General features: G+C 36.2%; 1 long non-coding RNA gene across 1 annotated transcript; it reads left to right on the top strand.

The window, feature by feature from the left end:
• Window positions 1–1,820: 1,820 nt before the first annotated feature.
• LOC118763246 lies at window positions 1,821–18,874 on the top strand. Its single transcript, XR_004998996.1, has 2 exons — window positions 1,821–1,853; window positions 18,716–18,874. It is a non-coding gene; the product is annotated as an uncharacterized LOC118763246 (long non-coding RNA).
• Window positions 18,875–22,166: the final 3,292 nt, after the last annotated feature.

Raw genomic sequence — 22,166 nt, 5'->3', positions numbered from 1 at the left:
GTGTTCACTACACCTCTAGGACACAGGCAAGTAAACAACAACCCAGAAGAATTCTTTGCCACTTTACCAGCGGCCAAAGAGACACAAATTGAGTACATCAACATCGAAGAAGATGATATCACACTAGCCATTGATGAGATTGACACAAACTCAGCTGCTGGACCTGATGGATTCCCAGCGATCCTTCTCAAATCATGCAAACGAGCCCTTGCAAAATCGCTACTACAGCTTCTTTTTCAGAGCTTTCTTGCAAGTGGTAAGCTCCCAGTCAAACTGAAAGAGGGGGTAATATGCCCTATCCATAAGGGAGGTAGCAGAGCAGATGCTAAAATTATAGGCCTATCTCTCTGACCTCACACATCAGCAAAGTCATGGAACGAATAGTCCGTAAGAACCTAATCATGTTCCTTGAAGAAAATGGACTTACTGTCTGACACCCAGCATGGATTTCGGCCAGGTAGAGGCTGCCTAACACAGCTCCTGCAACACTATGACTGGGTGTTGAAACAGCTACTAAATGGCTCAAATGTGGATGTAATATATCTTGACTTTGCAAAAGCTTTGATAAAGTCGACCATGGTATGATCTGTCACAAACTGCGTGGTCTCGGCATAGGCGGGAAACTTGGAGAGTGGCTGCACAACTTCCTAAAAGACAGAAACAGGCAGTTGTGAGCAATGGAGCCATCTCCAGGGAAACGCAAATAACAAGCGGTGTCCCACAGGGCACTGTCTTGGGGCCACTGATGTTCATAGTGGCCCTTTCAGACATGCCTTCAGTTGCTACGATGACCACCCTTGCTAGCTATGCAGATGACACAAAAGTCTCCCACGCAATACAAAACCCTGAAAATATTGTGCATCTGCAACATGAGCTGGACACAATATACAGGTGGGCTGAGGACAAAAACATGCAGTTTAATGCAGGTAAGTTCCAGGCCCTGCGCTACTGGCACACAAAGGTAAATGACGTGAAGACTGGATACACTGGCCCAGGAAGAATTGCAATCCCTGAGTCAAAATCAGTGCGTGACCTGGGCATTGACATGAGCAATGATGCATCTTTCCAAATGCATATTGCTAATCTGGTAATAAAATGCAGACGGCTAGCTGGATGGATTCTCCGAACTTTCAGAACAAGAGAGAAGGAGACACTGATGGTCCTATGGAAAACATTTGTCCTCAGCCGCTTGGACTACTGCTCCCAACTTTGGTCACCACACAATATAAAACAAACAGCAGAACTCGAAGCAACTCAGAGAAGCTACACAAAGAAAATCGTCTCAATGCAAATGTCAGCTACTGGGAAAGACTGAAGGTATTAAACCTCTTCTCCCTGGAGCGGAGGCGGGAGAGATATGCAGTGATATACATCTGGAAAATCCTGGAGGGTCTTGTCCCAAACTTTGGCATTCAAAGTTACTCCACCCGCAGAACGGGGCGCCGCTGCGTGGTGCCAAGGATTCCAACATCACCATCAAATACAGGTCCAGATACTGCAACAGCTTGGGTTTCAGAGGACCACAGCTCTTTAACATCCTCCCTAAATGCCTGAGAGACTTGCATGGTGTGGATGTGGGTTTCTTTAAAACTAAACTGGATCTCTTCTTGTTGGGAGTCCCAGATGAACCTACCTCACGACAGGAGACACGGATGCGGGCAGCAGCATCGAACTCCCTTGTTGATCAGTGCCACGTATCAGAGGTGGATTCACAAACTAGTGTAGCTCATTCAGCGGTGGTGCCCCAGCATGGCCGCGGCCTTCGGGCTAAAACATTTTTAGGATTTAAGGATTTATATATATATATATATATATATATATATATATATATATATATATATATATATATATATGTGTGTGTGTGTGTATGTGTGTATGTGTATATATGTATGAATGTATATGTGTATGTATATGTTATGAATATATTGTATATATATATATATATGTGTATGTATATGTATGTATGTGTATGTATGTGTATATGTATATGTGTATATATATTAATTAGTGTATATGTATGGACTAGTCTTCTGTGGGTGTGTTGAGGTATGTATGTGTATGCGTGTATATGAATATACGTGAATGTATGTAGATGTAGGCGTGTATGAATATAACTCGTGCGCGTGTGTGTACGTGTGAGTGTGTGGGCGTGAGTGAGTGCTTGCGTTCGTATCAGTAAGTAGATAGATAAACGGAATCTTTAGATATCCCTTGAGACAGGCTGACCGGTCAAGATAAAAATAAAGATATAAACAAAAGTAGTAATAATAAAATTAAAATAAGAGAATAAAAATGTGTGTGTATGTGTGTGCATGTATATGCATTTGTATATATATGTGCGAGTGGGTATACATATATGTATGTATATGTATGTATATGTGTATCTGTGTGTACGTACATGGGTATGTGTATATATATGTATATATATGTATATATATATATGTATATGTATGTGTACGTATGTATATATATATGCATGTATATGTGGGTATGTATGTATATGTATAGATATATGTGAATATGCGGGTGTGTGTATGTGTATATGTGTATATATATATATGTAGATGTACAAGTGAGAGTCTCCCCACTTACCTAAAACTCTATTTTTCTATTTATATTTTTTTTTTTTTTATTTTTTTATTCTTTTATTTATTCTTTTATCTACTTTACCACCGATTCCTTTGACCACTCCCCTAATAATGACAGTTTTGTGCCATGCCTACCCCCAAAAAAGTCCCCCACCACCACCCATTTAAACCTGCCTAAATGTATAAATGCCAAAACAACTCTTGTCTACTAGCTTCCTGATGATTTCTTTTGAATGAAACAGTTCTAGTCCTGTAGAAGCTCCTTCTATAAAATAAATTAATTTACTCTGCTATGTATTGAGTACCTTATTTACTGTGCTTAACCCCGACTCAACCCGGGACCTACATATATATAATTCCTAACTTAATCTAATTTAAGTAGCATAACTCTAATAAAATATAATGAGATACTATAGCCCCATAATTCTATTTCAAAATTAAATAAATAAGGCTACCCCCTCGGTGATAATATGATTATCTTCATTATGATAGACAATCCCCTAACACCTTGTAAATGATCTTCTAAGATTTGACCTGTAGTCCGTCAATGTATGAATAATAACGGCAACTCCTTAAGACAATAAAATGAATAAATTAAATAAGTAAGTTTTATTGACTTTTTGATAAGATTATTCTTAGATTTTCCTAATGTATTTTCTTTTGATTTTAGCATCTGACCCCTAAACCCCTGACTGTGTTATCTCTTTAGATTCTCTTTAAATTCATAGCTGATTTCAACAGCAATAAATTAGCTGTTTTACTGGCCATAGAATAATATTCTCCTCTAGTTCCTAGATGCCTGTAAATTAAAACCAGACTTGCCGTCTACTAATTCTTCTGTATAACTAGAACCCTCTTTTTTATTTTTATTTTTTCCCTTCTTTCTCTTTTCTCTTTTTTCTGTTTCTTCTTCTTATTCTCTTTTTCCTTTTCTCTTCTCTTTTAGTCCCCTTCCCCCCCTTTTTTTGCTCCCTCTTCCTTTATTTTCTCTCTTTTCTTCTATTCCCTTCCCTTTCTATTCTTGGCCTCTCTAGAAAGCCCTTCAGCCTTTAAAAGTTAAATAGCTACAGCCTCTTGTAAATAGCAGTAATGTGATTAATGTGGCAAATACCTAATCATATAACAAGAATTGATACCTACCTCATTGTGTTCAACCATTGATAAATTATCGCCTGTGAATATGAAATTCCTCTTCATTTCTCTGGAAACTTACATCTACACCATTGGAAATTGTGCATCTATACAAAGGATTAATTCACCCTCTCTGTAATGCTAATAAGCAGGAATTGAGACCCACCTCGTTGTGATTAACAATGGATAAATTTGTCTTCTGTGAGTATGTAATCCCTCATCATATCTCTGGAAATTCATATGTGCTCTATGGATTAGGTCACCTTCTCTGTGATGCTATTAGAACTTTTTTAAAATTCTGTGATAAGACTGTACATCATCTTTAAAGAACTTTAATGAACTTTGGAAATCTGTTTATGTTACTTAATTATCTACATTACTTCATGAGTATAGCCTCAACCACTAGGATGTCTAGAGAACTCACATGTATTTTAGCTGATGAGTACGGGACACGTTTTATGCTGTAATTTTTACAACTTTTAATAAAGCCTGTCCTTGTATGAAACGATTGTACTAAAAACCTATCCATTCTGTTGCTTCTTTCTCGCTTATAATCACCCCACATTACTGTATTGTTAAAACAGTATAGTTTTTTTTGGTGCATCTAAGTTAGGTACCATATTCAAGTAAATTCATTTAAATTAACTTGAATCTTTATTGCTTTTTGAATTATATATATAATATATATATAATATATATATATATATATATATATAATATATATATGCATGATATATATATGTAAATATATATGTATTTATATATATATATATGTATATATATATATATAACTTATAAACAAGGGCAAAAGAAAAAAATTTCTAATGCCAAATGTGCCGAAAATAGATACTTCTTCAATTACCATATAATTTATCACTATAAGTACGTGTCTCGACGAAAGCCAACAGAAATTTCTTTAGAAAATCCATTATTACCATATCGGACCCGATTTCAGAGTTAATTCATAAGAACCTTCTCTTCATCAGTGATAAATGCGGTAAAGGAATAAATGAAATACTTAAATTTAATAGTGTTCACTTCCGGACTCTCTCACTCATTAAAAGTTTTCAGTTTGAATCGCACGTGTCTCGCGGTGTGCGGGAGAATTTCTATTTTGGATATATTTGGGGTATTTAATTGTGCTCATGACTTAGTGTTTGCTTCTTCCATGGGTATAAGTATTTCATTTATTTCTTTGCCGCATTTATCACCGATTAAGAGAAGGTTCTTATGAATTAACTCTGAAATCGGGTCCGATGTGGTAATAACGGAATTTTTTTAGAAATTTGTGTTGGCTTTCTTCGAGGCGTGTACTTATAGAGATAAATTAAGTGGAGATTTTACCGGTGAGGCACAAAAAGAAAATGACTCTCCTCAGACACAACATTTATTATATATATGCATATAATATATATATTATATATATATATATATATTATATATATATATATATATAATCATCATCATCATCGTTTAACGTCCGTTTTCTGCGCTAGCACAGGTTGGACGGTTCGACCGGGCTTTGGAAAGCCAGGAGGCTGCACCAGGCTCCAGTCTGATCTGGCAGTGTTTCTACAGCTGGATGCTTTTCCTAACACTAACCACTTCGCGATTGTAGTGGGTGCTTTTTACGTGCCACCGGCACAGGTGCCAGGGAAGTTTGGCAGCGGCCACGATCGGTTGGTGCTTTTAACGTGCCACCGGCACGGAAACCAGTCAAGGCGGCGCTGGCATCGGCCACGTTCGGATGCTGCTTTTTACGTGTCACTGGCACAGAAGCCAGTCGAGGTGGTGCTGGCATCGGCCACGTTCGGATGGTGCTTTATATGTGCCACCGGCACAGATATCACAACTACTATTTCCATTGATATTTATTTCGATGTTCATGTACTTGACTCAACAGGTCTCCTCAAGCACAGCGGGTTGTTCTGAAATCCAAGGTACTTTGAATGGGCAGGGGCTATGCGGAACTGGGGCAGGAAGCATCCCGGGTCTTCGCAGTCACAGCATATCTCCAGAGATCTCGGTCCTTCGCCATTGCCTCTGTGAGGCCCAACGCTCGGAGGTCATGCTTGACTATCTCATCCCATGTCTTCCTGGGTCTACCTCTCCCCCTGATACCTTCAACTATTTGGGAGCGGCACTTCTTCACACATCTCTCCTCATCCATCCGCAGTACATGACCATACCATCGCAAGCGTCGCTCTTGCACACCACATCTGATGCTTCTTATGTCCAGCATTTCTCTCAGGGTGCTTACACTCTGTCGTGCGCGCACACTGACATTACACATCCAGCGGATCATGTTAGCTTCATTTCTTTCAAGTCTACGCAAGTCCTCTGCAGTCACAGCCCATGTTTCACTACCGTGAAGCATGGCAGTTCGCACACATGATCATACAATCTACCTTTCACTCTGAGCGAGAGATCCTTTGTAGCCAGTAAGGGTAGGAGCTTTCTAAACTTTGCCCAGGCTATTCGTATTCTAGTGGTGACACTCTCTGAGCATCCACCTCCATTACTAACTTGGTCAACCAGGTAGCGGAAACAATCAACTACTTCTAGTTTCTCCCCCTGGAGTGTGATGGAATCTGTTTTCTGAGTGTCTGTGGTGTCTATTGTCCCTGTGCATCTGCCGCACATGAAAGCTATCTTATCAGTTAATTTCCCTTTGATGTTGCTGCAACTCTTATGCGTCCATAGCTTACACTGGGTACATCTTATGGAGTTTCTACCTACACTTTTCCTACAGATCGAGCAGGGCCACCTGCCCGAGGGAGTGTGTGCTGAGTTCGCCTTTCTGCTTACTATAACTTTGGTCTTTGCTACATTTACTCTAAGGCCCTTTGATTCTAACCCTTGCTTCCACACCCGAAATTTCTTTTCTAGTTCCGGTAGTGATTCTGCTATGAAATATATACATATATATATATACATACACATATATATATTTATATATGTATATCTTTATATATATAAAACTGAAAATGTGTGTCTGTCTGTCTGTCTGTGTGTTTCCCTAAAACTTGAGAACTACACAACCAATTTCATTCAAATTTTACACATGCTTTACTTAGGGTCCATGTAGTTTCATGGGCAAAAAATATGTTCAACTTTTTGCCTAGGGCGAGCCCACAGCAATATCATATCTTCTTCACTACGATTCCATAAAACTTGAGAACTACACAACCTATTTCATTTAAATTTTACACATGCCTTACTTATGGTCCATGTAGTTTCATGGGCAAAAAAAATGTTCAACTTCTTGCCTAGGGCGACCCCATAGCAATATCATACCTTCTCCACTATTTCAGTATTACGTGTTAAAAGTGAAACAAAAACATTTCTCTATTTTATGTCAGATACTTTCACTTTAACAATAAAAATAATAATAACAATTGAATTGTATCTAGTAAGTAATAATTAAAATCAAACTAAAGTATAATATAATCGTAACATAACAAAAGTAAAAATAGCAATTGGTATAAAATTGCATCAATGACATGAACTTGAATAAGTGGTTTCACATGAATGGGAATAAATTAAAAATAAAATTAGCGTGCAGAAATGGAATAGTCCAGATGGATAATAAAAAATTAAATTAAAGAAAAGACTATTGTCTATAAAGTATACAATGTAGAGAAAAAAGATTTGAACACATGGAGGAAAGCACCTTCGAAAAGTGTCTTGGTGCGACTATGAAAAATATCTAATCAGAGGCGGTAAATTCGCCACAATAGAAGCAAGTTTCGAGTCAACGGAGCGTGCAAGGGAGTACTGGACTCGAACTTGCAAAGTGGAAATATTTTATTTTTACCTTTATATCTGGGACGTAGGACGTCCCGGAAAAAATTTTTAATGCCCCCCCCCCCAGAAGTAGAGGTAGGCTGGATTGTAGCTGCACTTCTATACAAGAGGGAGGACAAGATACAATTGATCGAAATTACAAGAGACGGGCTAACAATTCCAGTGTGTTATATATTTTGAGTATTGTTATCACTAGTGATATCAATATATAACTTTGTATTTTGTATTTTATGTGTAGATGTATATATATAGATGTACATGTAATAAGTACACATATATATACACATATATATATGCACTAGCACTATGACCCGGCAACGACGTGTCATAATGCTAGTATATATATACATATATAAGCATATATATATGCATATGTATATATGCATATATATATATATATGTGTATATATATATATATGTGTATATATATATGTATATATATATATATGTATATATATAAGTATATATATATGTATATATATATGTATATATATATATGTATATATATATGTATAGATATATATATGTATATATATATGTATATATATATACATATATAAATATATAAATGTATGTATATATATGTATATATATTTATATACATATATAACACTGGTGTTCTTTCTTTCTAACTGTAACTTTTTTAATATAAAAATAAATAGTATTTGTACTATGCTAACTTTTAATTGACTTTATATTTAATTAACCATACTTAAATCATATAAATTTTATTTTTTATTTATATTAAGTTGACTACTACGTAATTTTTTATATAAATTAATTAAATCTTATAAGATTTTTAAAGTATACACAGTAATTGGTAATTAAATTAATTATTTAATTTATTGAATATTGAGTATAATTTATTGTAGTTATATTTTAATGATAAATCTGATAGTATATAGTGGTTATTTCTCTAATAGTGACTTCTTTCTATTTATATTTATAGATAAACTTGACAATATTTATTCGTAATTTTCATTGATAAAATATATTCGTAGTTTTCATTGTTAAAAGAATTTTTCATCTATTTATTCTATTTCTGTTAATAACGTAATTTCACGAGTATTCTTATAAACGCTTAAAAGACGTTCTCCGTTTTAAAATTTTAGTTCATGACACGGCCTTTGAAAGCTAAGTAATCTCTTTCTATTTAAGATTTTAAAGCATCTTAATAAGTCTTATTGTATTATTTTGTATACTATATAAATACTGATTGTTATTATAATGATTTAATTGTTGAAGATATGTATGTAATAATTAGATTATAACTGTACGTTATTGTAAGATATTACTTAGCCAAAGAGATATATAGATCGTTAATAGTTATACGGTTTTTTAAAGTTAGATTACTGGTTTATAATTTGATTTTTATCTCTAATTTTTTAATGTATCTCATAAATATATTATATTAATATTTAATATTTATGTAAGTAGTATTGGATTTATTAATTAATTTATTTTTCGGTACTACTAGCGAAGACTAGACCCGGTGCGCAGTCGCGTGTCCGCGCTAGCTAGTCGTAAGTAGTCGATCCTACAACGCCTTGCACGTATGCAAATGAGTTGTGTTGTAGGTCTAATTAATGATCAAGACAAGGGGTGAGGGTTTAGTGTAAATAAACAAACAAGAAAACATCAAAACAAACCAAAAAAAAAAACAAAACCCTTCATGGAATGCTATAATATGCTCTCCTCTCTCGCTCAGACATTCTTACACACGTGTAATGAACTGTTACCAAAATATCTTCATCTTATCAAATCCATCAATCGATATCAACTTTCCATTCCTTATCATCTTAAGGATATTTTGTTTCTTCTCTCTTTCTCACATACACACATACATATATACACACACATACATATATATACACACATATGCGCACATATACACACGCACACATACATACACACATATACACACACATATATATACTCACATACACACACATGGTTAAAAACTAAAGAATATGAAAACTAAAATAATATATCACACACATTTTATTTGATTTGTGTAAAAAATCATATACATTGTTCTAAGAAATAATTTATTTACTTTCTTTAAAAAAATTCTTTTATTTTATTCTGTAAAATTAACTCATTTGCATACGCGCAAGTCGTTGTAGGATCGACTACTTACGACTAGCTAGCGCGGACACGCGACTGCGTTTTGGCGCGCACCGGGTCCAGTCTTCGCTAGTAGTACCTATTTTTCTTTATATGTCTATACATTTATTGATAGCGTAAATTTTAGATTTGTTGATAATAATTTAGTTATTATTTTTTAAATATTTTATTATTAGATGTGTACTTAAATCTAAAATATGAATAACTAACAGTTAAATAATTTGGTAATTTAATTTTGGACTATAACTGGATGAAGGATATTAGTGAGTTTATTATGTTTTTTAAGCCATATTATATATTCATAGATATCTCTAATAGTGACTTTGTTCTATCATAGCTTAAATATAGCCATTTTCCATTGATAAAATATATTCGTAGTTTCCATTGTTAAAAGAATTTTCCCTCTGTTTATTATAAGTTTAGTTAATGATACGATTTTTGAAAGCTAAGTAAACCTTTTTATTAAAGTTATTTTAATAATTTATGTTATATTGTATTATATTGGATACTATATAACTACTGATTGTTAATTTGATTGTATAATTATTTAGTTGTTGAAGATATGTATTTCATTATTAGATTATAACTGTACGTGATTTGTAAGTTATAACTTAGCCAACGAGATATATAGAACATTGAATAGTTATACGGTTCTTTTAAGATAGGTTATACGTTTATAATTTGCTTTTTGCATCTTTAATTTTTTAGTATATTTCATAAATATATTACATTAATATTTAATATTTGCGTAAGTAATAATGGACTAATTAATTTATTTAGTTTTCCTTTTATGTCTATATATTTATTGATAGAGTAAATTTTAGATCTTAATTATTATATTTATTGATAATAATTTAGTTATTATTCTTAAATATTTTATAATTATTAGATTTGAACTTAAATTTAAAAATATGAATAGTGATTATTTTGTTAAATAATTTGGAAATTAGATATTGAGTATAACTGAGTTTAGGATATTCGTGAGTTTATGTTTTTTAAAGCCATATTATATCTTAATAGATAAATACATTTTTCTGTCTATTTTTTTACCTTAAAAATTAATATTTAACATAATAATTGGATTGTATGACATTATCCTAATGGTTTAAGTTTCTAATTTGATAATAGAGTTTTTTATAAGAAAAATTATTATTATTATTATTATTATTTTATTTCTTAAAATATATTGTTTAAATCTATTTGCTTATTTATTTAACTATTATCATTAACCTGAAGATTGACTATAATTATAATTCGAATTTTTAATTGAATTTAAATTGATTGTAATTCGAATTGAATTATGGTTATGAAACGTACGTAGTGGTTTTACTTATTATATAATATTAAACTTTTTAATACTTTTTGATAGTTAAAAAAAATTTATAAATTAATTAATTAAAAAAAATTTAAAGTTTAAAAATTTATAAATTTTAAATTTTAAAAATATAAAAATATAAAAATCTATAAATACAAATATAAATTTAAAATTTTATATTTTATCTATTTTGTATATTATATTAATTATATTTGTTTATATGTTTTGGTTTATGTCTTTCACTGTTTGATATGCCTAATAGTGGTTTTATCTGTGAAATCTGATTTCATCCTAAATCTAATTTTTCCCTGTAAGTTTCAATATACTCCCAAATATTATTAGGATACATATATATATATATATATATATATATATATACATATATATACATATATATACATACATATATATACATATATATGTATATATAAGATAAGGATATAATCATAAAATAAGGATTCTCTTTTTAATACTTTTTGATAGTTTAAAAAAAATAAAAATTTATAAATTTAAAATTAAAAAAATATAAAAATATAAAAATTTATAAATATGAATATAGATTTTAAATTTTAAATTTAAATAATTTAAATTTTAAATTTTATATTTCATTTATTTTATATGTTATATTATCTATATTTATTTTTATGTTTTGGTTTGTCTTTCACTGTTTGATTTGCCTAATAGTGGTTTTCTCTCTAATTTAATTTATATATATATATATTTATATATATATGTATATGTATATATATGTATGTATATATATGTATGTATATATATGTATATATATATGTATATATCTATATATATATGTATATATATATATATATGTATATTATATATATGTATATATATATACATATATATATATGTATATATTTGTATGTATATATATATATATGTATATATATATGTATATATATATATATATTAATATATATGTATGTATATGTATGTATGTATATATATATATGTATATATATATGTATATATGTATGTATATATATATGTATATATATATATATATAAAAAATTAAAAAACCAAGATGGCGCCGAACTAACAAATCGAGTGTAATATAGCTCTCCTAAAATTTTTTAAAACCTTCAAGAGATCGATGTTATCAGAAGTGAATTTTGTCTGTAAAGCAAATATAAGTGAGAGTACGACAAGACACTGTATTTGAGAAGAATATTTTCGCTTTTGATGTAGTATATACAACTAAAACATGCCTCGCGAACAGCCGGGCACATGTGTTAAAGCCACGTGTGCAACTTCCTGATATCGAAGTGAAATTTGTCTGTGAAGCAACGACAAGACACTGTATTTTGAGAAGAATATTTTCGCTTTTGGTGTAGTATATGCACGTGTTTTGAAAACCTCTGAAAAGCTACCTCCTGATATCAAATATTAAATTTGCAAGCGGATCAAAACATAAAAACAAACCAATATTGCATCTACGAACATCGGAACTCTATTCTGTTCTTTTGTTTACAAAATGCAAGTAAAGAATACGGGAATATCGAAGGTCTGTCTTTTATAGCTTTCTTTCTTCTAAAACAGAGTGAAGGTAAGTGTTCTCTCAACCAGAAGGTAAGAAAAAAAATTATTTATTATTGTTAATAATCGACGATCTTACGGTTCTCAGATCGCCTAATAATCCATTGATATAATCGCGATTATAGATTTTAAAAAAAACTTACGTTATTTTTATTTTTACACGCGCGTCTGTTTGTATATAAATTCGTCCGTGATAGTGTGTTTTCTTCTCTCAATCCTGACTATCTATGTAACCTGCCTTACTCTTTCTATCTCTTTCTTACAATTCTCTCCTCCTTATCTGTCTCTCCCTCCATCAGACCCTCTATTCCGCTCTCTCTCTCTCTCCCTCTCTCTGCCATCGTTTCTCTCTCTGCATCTCCCCCGCCCTCTCTCAAATCAACTTTCTCACATCTCACCTCCCTCTGTTCCTCTACTTCACTAATTCTCTTTTGTAATTCTATCCCGCCCTCTCTCTTTTTGTCTCTCTCTCTCCCTCTCTCTCTCTGTTACTCTCTCCCTCTCTGTGCTTCTCTTCTCTCCAGTCTTTCTCAGGTCAAACCCCTTTCTCTCTTTTCCTCCTTCTATCCCCTTATTTCTTTCTCTACCCCACCCTCCCTGTCCCTTTACTACACTCTCTTTCACCTCTATCCCGCCCCCTCTTTCCCTCTCCTCTTTTTCTTCCTACCTTTCCTCTCCCTGCTCCCGCTAAGGTTCACCCCTTGTCTCTTTTTCATCTCTCTGTCTCTTTAATTCACTCTCTGGTACCTCTATCTCGCCCTCTCTCTGCCTTTCTTCTCCCTGCTCCCCATAAGGTCCATCTCCTTGTCTCTCTTTTCCTCCCTGTCCCTTTACTTTCTCTCTATCACACTTCTATCCCGCTCACTCTCCCCCTGATGACCTGCCATTCTTTCTCTCTTCTCTCAGGTCAATCCCCTTGTCTCTCTCTTTATCCATCCCCCTGTCTGATCTGCCACGAGCTTTTCTCTTCTCTCCTCTCCCTCTCAGGTCAACCATCTTATCTTTCCTTCTCTCTCTGTTCCTATACTTCACTCTCACTGTATCTGTATCTCAGGCGAAAATATCAAGGAACTGGTCTGCGAGGGAGTTGCAATTGTTCGTCCGGCCCTGGAAGATTTCCGAGGGCGACTCGCCAAACAATATCATTGCAGCGGCGCTAAAGAGCAATGATTTCACGAGGACCACCGCCCAGATAGAGCGAAAGAAACGAGAATTCCTCCGTTCGTACGCTCTAATCAGGCCACACATGGACACTCTGGACATCATCCTAGGAGGTGACTGCACCAGTGAAGACCAAGACCAAAAGGATGGAGAAAACATCCAGGACCCAACAAAAGACACAACCGAGAACCCTACAACAAAGGGAAACAATGGCACATGTCCAGCTCCCAACACAACTGAAGACCAAAGATGGCCGCAAAAAAGGAAAGCACCCTAAAATTGACGGAAAACAAGAAAACTAAAACAAACACTGTTCAGAAAAAACAGAAGAACCCCAGCAAGAACTATAAGGGCAAAAGCAGAAACATCTGCAAATTCTACCTGAAGGGAGACTGCTGGCATGGCGTCGAAGGTGCAAACTGTCGTTTTGCACATCAGAAGCCCTGCCAAAACCGCATGGACATAAGACAAAAATCCCCCCCTCGGGAAGAACAAAAAGATAAAGAAAAATATAAAAGAAGGAAAAATGGCACACTGACCACTCCTGAAAGACGATATGCGGATGTAGCGCGCGGTAGCCCCACAAATGGCCAGTTTCACCCAGATGTGAAAAGGGCAGCAGCTGAACAGCAATCTTTTTTGTGCATGGCACAAAAAATATTTCAGCAGCTGACCTGGCTACAAACACAAAGCTGGAACTACCACCACAGACACCAACACACACACCACAAAAATATTTCTACTGAACGTAGGAGGGCTGCTGCGCGGCAACTGTAAAAGGAAAATCTCATTCCTGAGAGACCTTGTGGCATGCAATCAAGCTATATGCATGGCACTCACAGAAACGCATCTTGGACCCGATATAGGGGATGCAGAAATACACATACCGCAATATGCAGTCATACGCTCAGACAGAAAAGGGAGGATTCATGGTGGAGTTGCAATGTACATCCGAGATGACCTCACGCCCCGGGTCTTGCTGTCATATTCAAACTCAGTGTGTGACACTCAAATTGTACACATAAGACAACTGAATATCGTCATATGTACTACATATCGCCCACCAGATTCCCCAAATCACTCAGGCATGTGTGATGATTGCCTAACAAAAATAGAAGTTCTCACCAACCTGGAACAACACAACGGTGTATTCTTCATGGGTATCTTTAACTTCCCCAATGTGGAATGGCCTGGGGGGCAGATGCTCCCAGGGATGACACACCATCAGCAGGCACAGGTGGAGTCTCTGCTCCATCTCACAAATGCCTCTTTCATGGAGCAAATAGTGCTGCAATCAACGAGGGCAGATAATATATTGGATCTCTGCTTCACAAACGATATGGATATTATCCATAATGTTTAAGTGATGCCGATAACAATCTCGGATCGCAACATAATAGAGCTGTCTATGCATGGACCAAAAGCCCCCGCAGACACACAGCCTATACGAAGCATCCACAATCTCTCCAACTTAAACTTTCATAAAGCAAATTGGAAGTTGATCGAGAAAGAGATCCTCAAACAGGATTGGCCTAAATGTCTCTCCACACCGGACATTAACATGAAACACAAACACTTCATGTCCATAATACAAGCCATATGTGAAAAATATGTCCCAGTGTGCAGGGCCAGCACACACAAAAACAAAAACAGGATCCCTAGAGAAAGGAAGGTTCTTATGAGAAGACGGACAAGGATTGCGAACCGCCTGAGCAAGCACACCAAAAGTGGTGAGAAGTCTCGGCTCGAGAGAATGCTAATGGAAATTGAGAAAAGTGCATCAGTCTCATGAAAAAGAGAGAGCAGATAAAGAAGCTTGGGTAATAGAAAATATAAAGTCAAACCCTAAAGCTTTCTTTACGTTTGCCAAAGAGACAGCCACAGTGCACCAGAGAATAGGACCTCTCTTCCAAAAAAATGGCTGTCTCACAGGAAATCCCACGAGGATAAGTGAAATACTGAACAAACAGTTCCAAAGTGTGTTCACTACACCTCTAGGACACAGGCAAGTAAACAAACCAGAAGAATTCTTTGCCACTTTACCAGCGGCCAAAGATGCCAAAATTGAGTACATCAACATTGAAGATGATGATATCACACTGGCCATAGATGAGATTGACACAAACTCAGCTGCTGGACCTGATGGATTTCCAGCGATCCTTCTCAAATCGTGCAAACAAGCCCTTGCAAAACCGCTACAGCTTCTTTTTCAGAGCTTTCTTGCAAGTGGTAAGCTCCCAGTCAAATTGAAAGAGGGGGTAATATGCCCTATCCATAAGGGAGGTAACAGAGCAGATGCTAAAAATTATAGGCCATCTCTCTGACCTCACACATCAGCAAAGTCATGGAACGAATAGTCCGCAAGAAACTAATCATGTTCCTTGAAGAAAATGACTTGCTGACTGACACCCAGCATGGATTTCGACCAGGTAGAAGCTGTCTAACACAGCTTCTGCAACACTATGACTGGGTGTTAAAACAGCTACTAAATGGCTCAAATATGGATGTGATATATCTCGACTTTGCAAAAGCCTTTGATGAAGTCGACCATTTGTCACAAACTGCGTGGTCTCGGCATAGGCGGAAAACTTGGAGAGTGGCTCCGCAACTTCCTAAAAGATAGAAGACAGGCAGCTCTGACCAATGGAGCCACCTCCAAGGAAACACAAATAACAAGCGGTGTTCCACAGGTCACTGTATTGGGGCCACTGCTGTTCATAGTGGCCCTTTCAGACATGCCCTTAGTTGCTAAGATGGCCACCCTTGCTAGCTATGCAGATGACACAAAAGTCTCCCACACAATACAAAACCCTGGAAATATTGCACATCTGCAACAGGAGTTGGATACAATATACAGGTTGGCTGAGGACAAAAACATGCAGTTTAATGCAGGTAAGTTCCAGGCCTTGCGCTACCGGCACACAAAGGTAAACGACATGCAGACTGGATACACTGGCCCAGGAAGAATTGCAATCCCTGAGTCAAAATCAGTGCGTGACCTGGGCATTGACATGAGCAATGATGTATCTTTCCAAGTGCATATTACTAATCTGGTGATAAAATGCAGACGGCTAGCTGGATGGATTCCCCGAACTTTCAGAACAAGAGAGGAGACACTGATGGTCCTCTGGAAAACTTTCGTCCTCAGTCGCTTGGACTACTGCTCTCAACTATGGTCACCACACAATATAAAACTAACAGCAGAACTCGAAGCAATTCAGAGAAGCTACACAAAGAAGATCGTCTCAATGCAAAATATCAGCTACTGGGAAAGACTGAAAGTATTAAACCTCTTCTCCCTAGAGTGAAGGCGGGAGAGATATGGGGTGATATACATCTGGAAAATCCTGGAGGGTCTTGTCCCAAACTTTGGCATTCAAAGTTACCCCAACCGCAGAACGGGGCGCCACTGCATGGTGCCAAAGATTCCAACATCACCATCAAAATACAGGTCCAGATACTGCAACAGGTTGGGTTTCAGAGGACCACAGCTCTTTAACATCCTCCCTAAATGCCTGAGAGACTTGCATGGTGTGGATGTGGGTTTCTTATCGGGGGTCCCAGATGAACCTACCTCACGACAGGAGACACAGATGCGGGCAGCGGCATCGAACTCCCTTATTGACCAAGTGCCATGTATCAGAGGTGGATTCACATATTAGTGTAGCTCGTTCAGCGGTGGTGCACCAGCATGGCCGCGGCCTTCGGGCTAAAACATTTTTAAGGATTTAAGGATACATATATATATACATGTATATATATATATATATATATATATATATATATATATGCATATATATATATATATGCATATATATATATGTAGATGTATATATATATATGTATATGTCATTCAAAATGTGACCGCGTGTGTACCGTTGGCGATTTTTTTCCTCTGGATCTTTCCTTCTCCTATGTTTCCGACGAAGAGCTACGCTCGAAACGTTAAACCCTCCTTCTTCCCTTCCTTCCTGAACGTCCAATAATACTATATTTGTTCCACGTCCTCGCGTTGTTGTGTTTTCATGTTTGGATTAACTATATATATATATATATGAATATTTTTTCCGTGTTAATTGTTAACAAGGTAAAAATACACTCATTTATATATATATATATATATATATAGTGTAATAAATAAAATATATGCATACATACAAACATATATGTACGTACCGACATCTACATGTATATATACATGCATATATAAATATATATATACGTACAGAACATCACAAGAAGACGAAAAAAATCAACAGAACGAAAACGGAGAAGACATTTTGTTACAACAGAAGGACAGAGACGTGGAACAAGACGAAACGAAAGCGAAAACGGGAAAAACAATTATGTGCAGCAGAAAAACGAAGTACAGGACATGCTACACAAGGAAAATCCCCTTCATCAGCTGTCGCTAGCAGACACGTGTTTCGAAGGCAGAGACAGAACACGTAAGGTCAAGCTAGGCCTTCCTACGAGAGAATTAAAATAAAATAAACTCGTAGAGGGGTAAACGAGCAAGAAAAAATGTAACACAAAAAGGGACGTAACAAGGAACTGCACAAAAAATACAAAATTAAAGATACATGTACATGAAAATACATAACGAGAATTAAATTACAATACGAGAAATCAAAAATAAACAAGAGAACAAACGAAAAAGACGAACGGAGGCCTTTGTTCTGGCATGGACGAGAGGGTAACTGGCGAGCGCGAGGAAACATGACCTTATGGCCTGAATGCAAATGGCGGAAAGGTTTAGCAGTGACGAAAGTGAGGAGGAGTAGGAGAGAGAGAGAGAGACAGATAGAGGAAGACACAGGCTAGAGAGAAGGGTGAGGTAGAGAGAGCAAGAGAGAGAGAGGGGAAGTTAAAGCAAAGGGAGAGAGTTTCGCATCATTGTAGTAAACTGTAAAAACGGACAAAGAGGAGGGAACGGAACGAAGTGAGAATTCGAAAAATCGAAAATTCAAACGAACCCGACATATATATATATATGTGTGTGTGTGTGTGTGTGTGTGTGTGTGTGTATAGGTAAGAGAGTGGGTATGTGAAAGCACATGATTGGATGTATAAAAGAGTGAAAATACTACAGAAGGCTTGTGTTATAAGGTTAAAGAATAAATTTAAGTCGTTACGTTAAAAAAATGTTATATAATTTTGTGTATAGTAACATAGTTTTTGGAGAAATAACCAGTTTCATATTTTCTTTTCAAATTTCTGAAATTTCTTTATCTACATCGTGTCATGTCTTCGCTATGAAGTGAAGTATGGCGTTCCAGGCAGGGGAAGGTAAACAGGGATTTTTTCCGGTATAAGGGAGATAATCGCTTTGTATTTTTTCAATGATATGAGTTTCCTTGTTTATAAATGTTAGAAATGGTTAAGTTTTGGTTTATATTTTTCAATGAAGAATGTTTCTTTCTTTAATCTAATTTGTGTTGGTGTTCCAATAGCACATTGATAGAATGGAAAAATTAAAAATTGTGGTAGTAGTTGCTTTGTGCATTTCTCAATATGTTCACTAAAGGATATCATTCTGTATTCTGGGAATGCAATCTGTTGTCGATGCAGAGTGCATCTGCATCTGAGCAATAATCCCATGGACGCTATGTAGTTTTGGTGGCAGCCCGAGCATCTTATGACATAAATTAGGTTTTCTGAAGCAGAAGTAAAATTAGATTTGATCTTGAATTTTGTCCCTCTTTGAAGAGGAATTCTGATCCTTCTAGAAGGTTTGGGCATGTTGCGCAGTTTGGTCTACCACATTTTTTTACTTTTGCATCCGTTATTTCAGAAAACAATTTTGCCTTTGTGAGGATCTTTTTTTAGTAATTTAGGTTGTTTGTAGCTTTTATGATTTTATGTATGTTTAGAATTTCCTTTAATTTGGGGTCCTTATGAAGCATTGGTAAATTCTGGGTGATGATGGCGAAGGCTTCTTTGTTTCTGGGGTTGTATGTGGATATGTAAGGCAGTATTTTTGGGGAAGGTGTGTTGCTGTGTTGAGCTTTTCTTAAAGTTTCTATGTCGATTTCTGTTGCACGTCTGATTCCATCCTCTATGAGTTGAACGGGGTAGTGTCTGCCAATTAGGATGTTTTTGAGTTCTTGTAGTCTAAAGTTTCTGGTATTTTGTTCTGACACTATTGTGCATATCCCCCTTGCTAGGTTGAAGCGGGTGTTTGTTTTAGTGTGTCTTGGGTGGCATGAATTGAAAAGTAGGTATTGTTTGGCATCTTTGGTTTTGTAAAATATGTCAGTCTCTATTTTGAGGTTAATTTTTTTAATTAGTATATCTAAGAATGGAAGCTCCTTTTGGTTGTACTCCATTGTGAATTGTGTTTGGGTTGACACTGTTCAACAGGTTTTTGAATTTTAGGAGTCTATCAGCGTTTTCATTCCAGAGTATAAAACAATCGTCTAGGAATCTTTTCCAATTCTCTTTTATGTATGGGGAAAGGGGGTTTCCAAAGGTCGATAAAGATTCCTGATATATTATTACCTCCTGGTAGCCCATTGCTGGGTTCGCAATGACTGCTGCTGCCCTTGTACACATAGCAATTCCGGATTTTTTATGGTAAAATGTATTGTCAAACATGAAGTGGTTATTTTGTAGGATGAATTCAACCGATTTAGTGTGGCACTTTTTCACACGGCTATCCTCATCCATTCTCACCACATGATCATACCAGCAGTCTCTCTTGCACACCACATCTGATGCTTCTTAGGTCCAACTTTTCTCTCAAGGTACTTACACTCTGTCGAGTATGCACACTGACATTACACATCCATCGGATCATACTGGCTTCATTCCTTGTGAGCTTATGCATGTCCTCAGCAGTCACGACCCATTTTTCACTGCCATGTAGCATGGCTGTTCGAACTCATGTGTCATACAGTCTACCTTTTACTCTGAGCAAGAGGACCTTTGTCACCAGCAGAGATAAGAGCTCTCTGAAATTTGCCCGGGCTATTCTTATTCTAGCAGCTACACTTTCAGCACACCCTCCCCAGCTACTGACTTGGTCACCTAGGTAACGGAAGCTATCCACTACTTCTAGTTTTTCTCTCTGGAATGTGGCAGAAGTTATTCTCTGCATATTTTCAGTGTTTATTGCTCCTGTGCATCTGCCAATACAAAAACTATCTTCCCAGTTAGCCTTTCTTTGATACTGCTACACCTCTTATGTGTCCATAGCTTACACTGGGTACATCTTATAGAGTTTCTACCTATGCCTTTACTACAGATTGAGCAGGGCCATCTACCTGAAGGGATTTGTGGTTTGCTTTCCTTCCTACTTATTAGAACTTTGGTTTTAGCTAGGTTAACTCTAAGGCTCTTCGATTCTAATCCTTGTTTCCACACCTGAAACTTCTCCTCTAGTTCTGATAGTGACTCAGCAATTAGAGCAAGGTCGTCAGCATAGAGGAGCATCTTGTCTTGAATTCCTCTGTTATTGCCTGGAGGACTATGATAAATAGAAGGGGGCTAAGGTTTGAACCTTGGTGGACCCCTACCTCCACCTGGAATTCTTCACTGTACTCGTTGCCAACCCTCACCTTACTGTACATGGCTTGCACAGCTCTCACTAACCATTCATCTATCTCTAGTTTCCTCATTGACCACCAGATAAGGGAAGGTGTTGGCATTTATAAGCAACCATCTTTCCCTTCTTCTGGTGAGGATGTAATCAATTTGACTTGTGTGTCTGCCAAAGGCTTTCTCCATGTCAACGAAAGCTAGGTACAGAGGTTTATCTTTGGCTAGGTATTTCTCCTGCAGCTATCTTACCAGAAATATAGCATCAGTGGTGCTTTTCCCTGCATCTCAGTTTAGATCTCATCTAAACTGACTCTCTCCCTATTAGTTTGGCTATAACCCTCTCCGTGACCTTCATTATCTGATCTAACAACTTGATACCTCTGTAATTATTTGTATCTAAAGCGTCACCTTTTCCCTTGTAGCAGTTGACTATAGTGCTGTGACACCAGTCATATTTTGAGCATCTCTGCAGTGATTCCTGATTGGCCAGGGGCTTTCCCTGTCTTCATACTTCTAATTGCTTTATCTACCAAGGAACTGTCAACTTAGATAGCTGTTCCATCTGTTGGGTCGACATTCGGCAGACTCTCTTTATCCCATTCATTTTCTTTATTCAGCAGCCTTTCATAGTGGCCTCTCCAAACACCTTTCTTTGCAGCCTCATTTAGTGCAAGTGAACCATCATCCATGCGGACACATTTCTCTCCTACCACATCATGATTCTCTCTCACACACTATCTTGCAACATGAAATACCTCAAGATTTGGTCCTCACGGTGCAGAACATTGGCAAATTTTTTTCTTATCTGCTTCCCCTCTGGCTATTACCCTGTCTCCAAGCTTCCTTTCTGGCAGTCTAATACAATTCCCTGCTACCACCGTTCTTCCAGTCCTTCCAAGCCTGTTTCTTTTCTCTAATAGCCCTGTCAACAACATTGTTC

This window comes from Octopus sinensis, linkage group LG4, assembly GCF_006345805.1.
Source record: "Octopus sinensis linkage group LG4, ASM634580v1, whole genome shotgun sequence".
Lineage (NCBI taxonomy): Eukaryota > Metazoa > Mollusca > Cephalopoda > Octopoda > Octopodidae > Octopus > Octopus sinensis.
The sequence above is the reverse complement of the archived record's forward strand: the minus strand, read 5'-3'. Positions and strand labels throughout refer to the sequence as shown.